The sequence below is a fragment of the Macrotis lagotis genome, chromosome 4 (genome assembly GCF_037893015.1).
Source record: "Macrotis lagotis isolate mMagLag1 chromosome 4, bilby.v1.9.chrom.fasta, whole genome shotgun sequence".
NCBI lineage: Eukaryota > Metazoa > Chordata > Mammalia > Peramelemorphia > Peramelidae > Macrotis > Macrotis lagotis.
In genome coordinates, this window is record NC_133661.1 from 151,796,062 (window position 1) to 151,808,750 (window position 12,689).

Consider the following 12,689-nt stretch of genomic DNA (forward strand, 5'->3'; position numbering starts at 1 on the left):
GACATTCACAGGTCCTAAATGAATGGGATGGCATGAACAGGATATGGGGTTCTGATGGAGACTTTTGGAAAGAAAACAGATGGCTTAGGACTTCTCAGACCTGAAGGATCCCCAGAGAAAGAGTCTGAGAAAGAGGGATAGTCAGTAAAAGACTGAGGAACAGTATCAAAAACCTAACCACGAAAAAAATAATTAAATATGAGGGTGGCAAAGGTAAGATTGGTCTTGTTACTAAGGCACAGACCTTAGAGGTCACTTAGCTTCTAGCAGGGCTAAGACCACAGGTTGGTGAAAGGAGGTGAGTGGTCAGAGAAGTAGGGAGAGAGCCAGATAGCTCCTAACAGTAGAATATTCAGTTAAGTGTAAGTATAATTACAATCACAGAATCTTAGATGGAGCAGAGACCCCTGAAGCATCTGTCTGATCAATACAAGAGCAAGAATCAACAGTCCAATATTCCCAATGAGGAGTATCCAACCTCTGTTTGAAGACCCTCAATCAGTCAATCAACAAATATTTATTAAACATTGGGAATACAAAGAAAGACAAAAAATAGATCTTTTCCCTCAAGATTTAAATATTACAATGAGGAAGATAACATGCACAAATGTGTACAAACAAGATTTGTTCAGGGTAAAATGGAGATAATCTCAGAAGAAAGACAATTGTGCTGGGAGATCTTTTTATACAAAGTGAGATTTGAGCTAGCTGAGTCTTGAAGATAGCCAAGGAATCCAGAAACCAAAGCAGAGAAGAAAAGAGCATTCCAAGCTTGGGGGAGAGCCAATGGAAAGGATATAAATCCAGTTACCGGGAAGTAGCTAACTCCTTACCTCATGAGGCAGTTTTTTGGACAGCTCTGACCATTAGGAAAGATTTCTTCATATTGAGATTTAATCATACAGTCATTCAAAAGTCGTTTGGGCATTTTTACTGTGACAGATGTTGAGAGGGGCGCACAGTGGTACAATATATGGTCCTGACCCCTTTGTTTACAGCACAGCCAGAGAGGCAAGCCAAAGTCCCCAAAAGCAGAACTTTTGTAAGTAGGAGATGAATGACAAATGAGACCATTGTGCCAAAGGGCACATTCCTAGGACATAGAGATCGCTGCCCCGGGTTGATCAGGTAAGGTTTTCAAAGGAGGAAATTTTTGACTAATACTTTCATGATGGGTACAAATAATAAGCTCTAGGGTCAACCAAATAAGGAAAGGTCAGTGTGGGCTGAAATCTCTGGAGAAGGATTTTAGCCAGGGTGAGACTTGGTCAGCTCCATGAAGCTAGATTAGTTAGTTGCTTCATTTGTCCCCTGAACATGCCTTACATGTTTCTTCATTTTCTATCTGTGAAACTTCACCCACTTCAGATGCTCTCTCCTCTCCACCTTCTTTCTTTTTTTTTTTAATTTTATTTTTATTGATGTTTTACTTTTCCAAATCCTTGTTATGAAAGTTTTTTTAAACATTCATCCATATGCCTATGCACATACCTAAGTTAAAAAATTTCATTCCACCTTCCTTCCCACTGCCCTTCCCTCAGCAGTGAACAGTCAGGTTAATATTGTACTTATACAAATACATTTGTGTTAAGCATGTTTACATGTTAGCCATTTTTGGTATGAGGAATTAGGATTAAGGGAAAGAAATATATAAAAGATTTTTTTAAAATAGTGAATGCAGTGTTCCTCAGATTCTGAAGAATTAAAAAAAATTTTTTTTGTTTGTTTTTCTTCCTCTGGATGGGGATAGCATTGTCCATAACAGGTCTAATAGGGTTGTCCTAGCTCACTAAACTGCTAAGAGATGCTGTTTCCATCAAGGTCGATCATCTCCCAATGTTATTGTTAGTGTATACATTGTTCTCTTGGTTCTGCTCCCTTCACTCAGCATCACATCCTGTAATTCATTCCCTGCTTCTCTAGAGTCCAACCATCTATGCTTTCTTATAGAACAGTAATATTCCATAGTATTCATGTACCATAAATTGCTTAGCCATTCCCCCAATGGATGGGCATCCCCTCAGTTTCCAGTTCTTTGCCCCTACAAAAAAGAGCTGTTGTTAATATTTTGGAACGTGAAGTACTTTTCCCATTTTTTTATTATTTCTTCTAGGTATAGGCCTAGAAATGGAATTGCTGAGTCAAAAGGAATGAACAGTTTCATTGCTCTTTGGGCATAGTTCCATTTTCCTCTCCATAATGCTCTCCACCAGCAATGCATCAATGTCCCAATCCTCCCACAAACTCTCCAACATTGATTATTTTCCCTTTTTTGTCATCTTAGTCAATCTGATGGGTGTGAGGTCTTAATTTGTCTTAATTTGTTTGTCTTAATTTGCATTTCTCTAATCAATAATGATTTGGAGCATTTTTCATATGATAATACATAGCTTTAATTTCTTCATTTGAAAACTGTCTGCTCATATCCTTTGATCATTTATCAATTGGGGAATGACTTATAACCTTATAAATGTAATGCAGTTCTCTATATCTCTATATCTCTATATATGAAATGAGATCCTTACCAGAACTCCCAGTTGTGAAGATTGTTTCCCCACTTTCTGATTCCCTTCTAATTTTGGTAGCATTGGTTTTATTAGTGCAAAACCTTTTTAGTTTAATGTAGTCAAAATCATTCATTTTGTACTTTATAATGTACTCTATTTCTTTTTTGGTCATAAATTTATCCCCTTTCCATAGATTAGATAGATAGATAGAGTTTCTTGTTCTATTAGTCTATCTATGGTGTTACCCTCACCTTCTTTCTCCTTTTTTTCTGCTATATTTTAAGTTTTGAGTTGTCTCCCTGTCATTTCCCATCCCACACTAGATAGAAAGCCATCAAATGACACAGATTTATAAATATATGTAAAATCATATTTTTTATCTATCAGTTCCTTCTCTGGAGGTATTTAGCATCTTTCATAGGTCCTTTATAGTTGATTTGAGTATTAATAGAACTCAGAATAACTTGGTTATTCACAATTATTCTCAAACAATATTGCTATTACTGTATACAATGTTCTCTTGATACTGTTCATTTCACTTTTCATTATTTCATACTAGTCTTTCCATAATTTTTCCTAAAATTAATCACCTTCCAAATCATACCTATCACCTATCCTTTTAGGCCAACTTATGTTTTCTGTAAAGTTTCAACTGATTACTCTAGTCACCTGGAAGTTGTGTGTGTGTGTGTATGTATGTATGTATGTATGTATTTTAACTTTTCTCTTTTATTTTTTCCAATTAAATGTAGTTTTTAACATTCATCCCTTTGCAAGTTTTTGAGTTCCACATTTTTCTACCACCTTCCGTCCCCTTCCCCCTCTCCATGGCAGTAAACAATCTGATTTGGGTTGTGTATGTATATTTAAATATTTCCATATTAGTCATATTGTGAAAGAAGAATTAGAACTAAAAGGGAAAAAAACAGATTTTAAAAAGTGAACATAGTACGCTCTGCATTCAGACTTCATAGTTTTTTCTCTCTGGATATAGATAGCATTTTCCATAACAGGTCTCTCAGGATTTTCCTTGATCACTGAACTGCTGAGAGAAGTGTGTGTGTGTGTGTGTGTGTGTGTGTGTGTTTTAATCAAACTCCTTATAATACCTAGCTTTTTTTTAAATCGTTGGCCTCTTTTTTGAAAATGTTACTTATAGAAGAAATAATTTTGGTTAATGAGTTGCCATCTGACCAAAACTTTTCTATATTAGAATCATAGGTTGCTAAGTCTTCTCAGTATCAGATAGAGAAGTGGTTATGACACCAAAAGTAAAACCAGAACCTTTGAGAACTTCTCTCCAGTTCCTTCTTAATTTGAACCCAGTGCAATGCACCTTCTACTATACTGCACTGTCATCAATTCTTGTCTTCATGATTGTTGCTGCTGACTATATGAACATGGGAAGTATGAAGTGAATATACTAAATGACTCTCAAGTCTTTCCAGAGTTTAAATTCTAGTATTCTAAAGTCCACTCATTCACATAGACTAATAGGATATTCAATATAGAAATGACAGGGGGCATCAAACACAGCATCCTCATTTTACAAATGAAAAAAAATTCAATCAAAGGAGTAAAGTTACTTGCCCAATGACACACAGCTCATCAATGGCTCAACTATAACCAGAATCTGGATTTTCTGATTTCCAATACAGTGTTTTGGTTTTCGCTTTTTTTTTTTAATGTTACACTATTTTACTACATCCCTACCAATAGAAAACAGTTGTCTACATAGATGATTTGAGTGATACCAAAAAGCCCTCCTTCCCAAAAATGTTTCCCCTCTCTATTATATGGATTTCTTGGTGTGAAACAATTGCAGATTCATTGCACATGAATGCAAATCTCCATTAAAAGCAAGTGCTACTGAAAATGGTCCATATCTATAATTCTAAGTCCTTAGGAGACTGAGGCTGGTAGACCTCTTGGGCTTAGGAGTTCTGAACTTCAATAATTGGCTCTGCCAATCTGCCAATCTGGTGTCTACACTAAATTCAGCATCAGTTTGGTTAAGAACAGGAGAAGAGGAACAGGGGAAGGTTGCCTAAGGAAGAGTAAACTGTCCTAGGTCAAAAATAGAGGTCAAACATATGGGTATGGATCAATAGTGGAATGGGGCTCAGGTCAGGGAAGCCCAGTTTTAAAAAGGAAAAATAAGGAGAGAAAATAGAACAATTTTATGATTCTATGAAGGTCATACAGACAAGCAGGGAAAATTTGAACCTTAAAAATATGCTCATTACTTAAGCTGAGTCATCCTAACAAACTTGAATTTAAAGATGGTAAAATAATCCAAGCTAGGAAGCATTAATATGACAATCAATGAAATTCTCCGGATGTGATCTGCCTTAAGGAAGTTTATCTAGCCTCATTAGGCTAAAGACACAATCCCAAATGATTTCATTTTTCTTATTTTTAGGAGAAGCAGTGGAGGGAAGTAGAACTACTAGCTTCAATCAGAAAGACCTGAGTTATGGTCCTTCTGCTTCTGACATATACTCACTTAGTGACCCTGAGACAATCACTAAATTTTAAGGGGAGTACTCTCCCCACAAATTACATCATATCTATGTTGTTCATAAAAATGTACATAAATTCTTTATCTACTAGACCCTAAGATTTTTTAAGGACAAAAAGGCTTTTGTCTTGGAATTCATAGTATCTGACTCTACCATTTTATGGGAGCTTAATGAAAGATTATTGATTAGAGGAATTTTTTTAAGAGTGGTTTTCAAAGAAAAGGGAAGTTGTATATTTTTGTTAGATGTATCCAGGTTTTTTACTAGAAAGTTTGAACAAATTTACATGCTTACTGGTAATTTGTGTGGCTTTTTTTCTAGAATTGCTTCATCATCTTTTAGGGAATGAACCTTAACCTTATATAGTTCCTTATGGATTTTATGGTTGTTAGATTTTTATCAATAGTTGTGACAAAGATTTTTTCAAAACTCTCAGTCTTTTCATATGAAGAGATGGGGACAATCCTTTACAAAGCAGAAACTCAGCATTCCCTTCCTTTCTTTTTCTAACCATCAAAATTACAATTGCTTTTTATCCAACTGTTTAAAAGCCCTACTACAAAATCAATTCCTTTTAGTGTAAATGGATTAATGGTACCCTCTTTCCAGTTAACCTATTTGCTTTTATGGAGATCTGCAATTGTTTCACCCCAAGAAATCCATATAAAAGAGAGGGGGAACATTTTGGGGAAGGTGGGCTTTTTGGTGTCATTCAAATCATCTATGTAGACAACTGCTTCCTAATAGTAGGGGTGTAGTAAAACAGTGTAACATAAAAAAATAAAAGCCCAAAACCCAAACACTGTATTGGAAATCAGAAAATCCCGATTCTAATCAGTTAATCATTGATGACAAGCTGTGTGTCCTTGGGCAAGTAATTTTACTCCTTTGAGTTTTTTTTTATTTGTAAAATGAGGATTCTTTGTTTGATGCCTCCTGTCATTTCTAAACTGAGTATCGTATTAGTAGTCTATGTGAATGAATGGACTTTTCCATGATGTATTGAAATCATAGGATCCTGGGGTGGCTAGGTGGCGCAGTGGATAAAGCACCGGCCTTGGAATCAGGAGTACCTGGGTTCAAATCCGGTCTCAGACACTTAATAATTACCTAGCTGTGTGGCCTTGGGCAAACCACTTAACCCCATTTGCCTTGCAAAAACCTAAAAAGAAAAAAAAAGAAATCATAGGATCCTGTATTTAAGTTAGAAGGGACATTGTAGGTTATTTAGTGCAACCCCCTTCATTTTACAGAGAGGAAAGTGATTTTTGCCCATGGTCACACTGATAGTTTGTGGCCAAGCAAGTTAAACTGACATAAGACACCAGAGACATTTATGCACCCGAAGATACTTATATTCCTAGAGAATAATAGCTGCTAGTCCACTAAGGGTTACAATACTTGGTAATCCAAGGAAAAAATAGAGTTTTCTAGCTGTCACCCATAAGTTTTTACAGAGGGAAATTTACAGAGAAGTCATGGCAAAGACAAAAGTTACAAAAACATTCCCCCAAACTAGGATTGCCCTCTCCCCTTGAATACAAGAGTTAAGTAATGATTAAAGAACAATTCATGTAGGGGATGTGTGGACCCAAGGGATGTTTCATGGTTCCTAATTCTGGATCCTGCACATGAATTCAGTCACTCCCTTGCTCAGCTAATGCTAGTACTAGCTCTAGTGGTCATCTTTGCTCCTAGTTTCAATTTCTGAGAAAACGTCTGATGGTTTTTCCAAATCTTTCACAAAATTGTAATCTGGTCAGTTCTGTCTCCTAGTGTCCATTCACCCAAGATAAGGGAAGAATAAAAACAAAAACAATAGAAACCATACACTTGGGAACACATGGTGGCCAGATGGTTGGGTGGGAAGTAAGGGAAATAGCCAGTTGTCATTCTCAATTAGAGATTCACCACTGGAGACATCATCTTCCTTTGATGGCAACCAGGAAAGAAAAGCTGAAAGGGACTAAGGAGGCTGTATAGAGATACTTTTGTAGCATAATATTTTAGCAATGGTAAGTGGTACAGAGCTCTAGACCTGAATTCAAAAAGAGCTGAATTTAAATCTAGCTTCAGACATTTACTAGTTATAGGACCACAGACAAGTCTAAGATGTTGTTGCAATAATCCAGGTAAGAGATTGTGAAGGTCTGCCTACCTCATAGTAGATAGTAGACTAACCAAGGTAATATGTTTTGATATGAGATAAAAGTGCCTCTCTCCCAGGTCATTATGAGGATGACATATTTGTAAAACAATTGAAACTTTAAACCATTATATAAATGATGGCTATTTTTTTATTATTATATTTTGTTTTCAAACTCATTTCTAGCTCTGCTATATCTGGAGTCATCGGTCATTAAGAAGATTTACCACCATATTTTTATACTCATTATGGTCAAAGGCAACTTACAAAGTTCCATGGTGGTAGTAGGCAAAGAATGTTTGTACAAGCTCCGAGAACAAAGTCTTCATTGGTTAGCCTCCTCCCCCCATCCTCATATACTCCATCCCTTTGGTGGAAGGATAACTGGGTAAGGAGTCGGAAGACTAGTTTTGCTATTAATCAATTGCTATTAATCAAATGCTATATAGTCATTCATTATGTTCAAGGAACTATTGTAGGAACTGAAGCACAGGGCAAAGAAGGGAGCAGAACCAAGATAAAATTTTAAAATGATCTCTGTCTTCACAGAGTCACCATACTACTAGGGGAATAGATTGGTATATAAATGATTATTTGAGGAAGAGCACTAACATTTAGAGGGAAGAAAGACTTCTCATTGATGATAGTATAAAGCTGACCTTTGAAGAAAGTTAGGGATTCTAAGGGGGAGAGGAGAGGAGAGTGAGCATTCCAGGAATGGGGAGGTAGATTCAAAAAGGAACTGAAGTGGAAGATGGAATGCAAAGTATGGAGGAACATTTAAGTAAATCTTAAGATACAGTGAAGGCTTAGAGGCAGCTGGTAGCACAAGTGGTTAGAGCTCTGAACCTAGAATCAGAAAGACCTGAGTTCAAATCCAGCTTCAGACACTGTGTGACCCTAGACAATCTCTAAACCTGCTTGCCTCAGTTTCCTCAACAGTAAAATGGAGATAGCAATAGCACCTCTATCCCATGTTTTAAGGATAAAATGAGATAGCACTGAGTAGGCACAGTATTAATGCTTCTTCCCTTCCCAGTCATTAAGTGCACAAAAACCAAGTGCTATAAGGTAGGGTGGAGTAAGATTGTGAAAGGCTTTAAATGCCCAGTTGTCTTTTATCCAAAGACAGCAGGGAGAAGATTCTTAAGTCAGGAAGTGACAAGTTCAGGTGTAGAAGATTAGACTGGTAGTTGTGCAGAGGTTGAATTATAGAGCAAGGAGACTGAGAACTGAGAGTCCATCTAAGATGCTGCTGCAGCAGTCCAGATGATAAAGGCCTAAATTTGGGTGGTGTTCAGTGGTAACAAGGTATATGGAAAGAATGGGATGGAAATAAGAGTGTAGAGACAGGATGGGACTTGGCAAAGAATTGGATATATAGAGCAAGGTTAGTGGGAAAAGGCAAGAATGAGAATGAAGTGACGAAGGATTGTGGTAGCTTCACAGAAATGGGATCATTTGGAGAGGAGGTGGTTTGGAGGGTGAGGAGGAAAAACTAATGATTTCTATTTTTGGCAGAATCTGGAATATCTTTAAAATATATATCCAGTAGCCAGTGAGAAGGGAAAAGGAGATTATGATATACATCAGGGCTCAATATAGATCAGAAGTCTGGGAGTCATCTGCATAGAGATGATAAGGAAATCCTTTCAATTTTCTAAACATCAATTATCTTATCAATCATTATGAATTTATTATCTTCTACTATGAGCCGGGCATTTTCCTTTGATCCCTTCATCCCTTTCCAATCTCAAATACAAAGATTTGTCTAGTTTCATTTAAGATTTTGTTGATGACGAGGACCAAATATGTTGAGTCACCTGCATCACCACACTTAGGAACTTGTCTTTTACTGCCCTCTTGTGCTGATCTACTAACATAAGACTAGTGAGGTCTGGGAGAGAAAGCCCTGATTCCTTGCCACAAACCCAAGAAACAAACAGCAAATTAAGCAGTTTTACTTAGTCTATTGGGCACCTGAAACCTCATGGCTTAAAAACAATGGGTTTTTCTATTATGACCTCTCCTAGCTCTACCAGGAGTTTCCTGGTGGTTTGGGGGTGGGTAGTATTCACATTTGTTTGTAAATATGTAACTGGAGGGGCTCTAGGAAAGCAGTGCATATTGATGAATTTTTGGCAAGCTTGTGAATGGGTATGACCATTTTGGAAAGCATTTTGGAACTGTACACAAAAAGTTGCCCTTTGACCAATATATCACTGCTAGGCCTATACCCAAAAAAGATCAAAGAAAAAGGAAAAGTATGATGGTATGTATAAAAGTATTTGTGGTACCATTTTGTGGTGGACAAAAACTTAAAATTAAATGGATACTCAACAATGGAGGAATGAATAAATTAGCTGTGGTTTTATGAATATTACAGAATACTAATTATGCTCTGTTGTTTAGTCATTTCAGTTATGTGGGGTTTTCTTGGCAGATGATACTGGAGTGGTTTTCCATTTTCTTCTTCAGCTCATTTTACATATGAGGAAACTAAGGCAAATAAGGCTTGTGACTTGACCAAGGTCACACAGCTAGAAAACTACCTGAAACCAGATTTGAATTCAGGAAGCTGCATCTTCTAACTCCAGGTCTGGCACTCTATCCACTGTATCACCTAATTACCTCTATTTAAGCTCTAAGAAATGAAAAAAAATGACTTCAAAGAGACATGGAAGAACTTCTATGATCCAGTGCAGAGTGTAAGTAAACAGAAATGGGAGAACTCTTTATGCAATAACATCACTATTACATAAATGAAGAATTTTAAAGACTTTTAAAAAGAAAAAGAAAATAAATCCAGTTAATTTTACAAACTAAAAGTAACTGATGACAATGGAAATGAGTGGAACCTGAACAATTCATACAATAACAAGTTAAAAAATATAAAAGTTTTAAAAAAACAAGTAATTTTTCAAAAGATGTAAAAATTATGAACAATATAATAATTCATGATTCTAGAGGACCAACAATGAAACATGTTATCTATGACATGGAGGTGATAAATTTTGCATGCTGAATGAAGCTTATATATTTTTGCATATAACCAATTAAGGAATTTGTTTTGCTTGTTTATACATACATGTAATGAGGTATTTGTGAAAGAAAAGAGATGTCCTTTAAAAAAACTTTTTTTAAAGAGAAGTGCAGAATGGTCTTATAAATGTGGAATATTGCATGCACATTCAGATGAGGTCATTATATTATTTTACTTGACTGTTTTACAGTGAATCAAGAGACTCATGAAGTGAGGGTTTCAGTAAATTTTAGTAACATTAAAAAAAGAAAGATGTTCTAAGGTTTTTACAAAGAGCTTCCTACAAAGCCCTGTAAAATATGAATATGGGGTCCTAAGGAAGAGTAATTTCCTGAGAGGTATTTCAATGTTATATTCCAGCAGGTATACAAATGACAGATGTCGTAAGAAAATTACTCTTTTTGTGGCATAAGTTATTTTGATGACATAACCAGGGCCCTTATAAAACACACTTTAGGAGTTCATATCTATTAATCCCATTGTTTGCACTGGTACCCAGCATGATAGATGGGATGTCTAACACATATCTAACACCAGCAATTGCCTTTATTCCAAAGAGTGGAATATTTCAAATTTATTCATGACAGGTTAACCTCAGGAGCTGAGACTTTAAGCTTCACTAGTATTTTTTGGCCTTTTTGGAATCCAAACTCCTTAATTTCCAATGAAAGTTTTGGAACTTCATCAGAAAGAGGAAAGGACACTGTTTATCCAGCCCCTCTGGAGAGGCCCTTGTGGCTTATCAGACTGCCCAAGTTCCTGAAGCAGACATTTAGGAATGTGGTTGAAAGTCACCTAGAAGAGAAGCCTGAGGCAGAACTGGGATCCAGCCAACATTATCACTGTTCCTGGGAGTGAATATTCCTATACATGTGGAGGGGATAAACAGACCTAGAGCAATGAGCCTAAGGAATGGTACCAGTCTACACAGAACCCACAGCAGTGACTAGTCCTCAAAATATTGGCCATTTAAAAGGGACTTATAATGTAGGGAAAAGTAATGGCAAGATTGATTACAAACATTCAGGGATGGGAAAGTAAAAGTAAATAATTATTGAATGAGCTGTATTTTGCCAATAAAACCCCTGATCTAGTGTTTTCAGTATAGTCCTTGGGTTGTTCATAAAATACTGTCCCTGGGGCAGCTAGGTGGCGTAGTGGATAAAGCACCGGCCCTGAAGTCAGGAGTACCTGGGTTCAAATCCGGTCTCAGACACTTAATAATTACCTAGCTGTGTGGCCTTGGGCAAACCACTTAACCCCATTTGCCTTGCAAAAACCTAAAAAAAATATAAATAAAAATAAAATACTGTCCCAGAAGGGATCTGAGAATCATTGTTAGTTGAGGGCAAGTGGGTTTAGGAGGCAACTGTTCCAGAAATATAGGAAAATGTGAAATAAGCTAAGAAGACAGGAGTGGGAGGAGAGAACAAAAAGATATCTGCTCACATTTAAATAGTACTTTAAAGTCTGCATATATGGTTTCTCATTTTGTCCTCAACAATCCTGTGAGATAGTGCTCTTATTATCTCCATTTTACAGCAGAGGAAACTACAGCTGAAGAGATTACATGACATGCACAGAGACACATATCTAATGCCTGAGGCCAGATTTGAAGCTGGGCTTTCCTGCCCTTTCAGGGTCAATACTCAATTTATGATGCTGCAACTAGTCTCTTGAGACTAAGGAAGGCTTTTCTGTCTGAAGTAAAGTGGATTAGAAGTTATTGTGAGTGACAATGGAAGGAATGGGAGAGACATGTTTTTTAGAAAGACCAGTATTTGATTAAAACTTGATCTGAAAGAAAACTGGAAGACCCAGTGGAAAATTTTAAAAGCAGTAGATGAGGAGGAATAGAAGTAGAAATAGATGGAGTGATAGAGAAAGAATCTGAAATCTATATTGAAAGAATTTTACTTCGGTAACCACATCTCCAATTTTGTGGAGAAAAGGGAAAACAAGCACACATTCTATTGTTCAGTAGTGTTTCATTCTTTATGACCACATGGACCATAAGCCTGCCAAGCCCTTCTCCCTAAGTCTGTTCAAGTTTAATGTTTCCATGATATTCTCTATCTCATCCTTTGCTACCCTCTTTTCCTTTTGCCTCCAATCTTTCCCAATAGGAGAGTCTTTTCCAGTAAGTCCCATATGAGCAAAGTATTTAAGCTTCAACACTTCCAATGAATAATCTGAATTTCTTTAAAAATTGACTGATTAAGGATGCAATAATTAAGATATTCTTCAAACAAAACTGAGACTCTAACTGAAAGGAGCTAAGGGAACAAAGCAACAGATTAAGAGAAACAGAGTCAAAATGAGAGAGGAAGAATCTGAATCTGAGAACAAATGCTGACCATAGACCACTCATTTGTCTTTAACTACACCCACTGTCCCTACTTTTAGGAACTGGTTCCTATGTTAACAACAATTTCTTGGACCATAAGTAAACAAATCAGCAGAACAACATT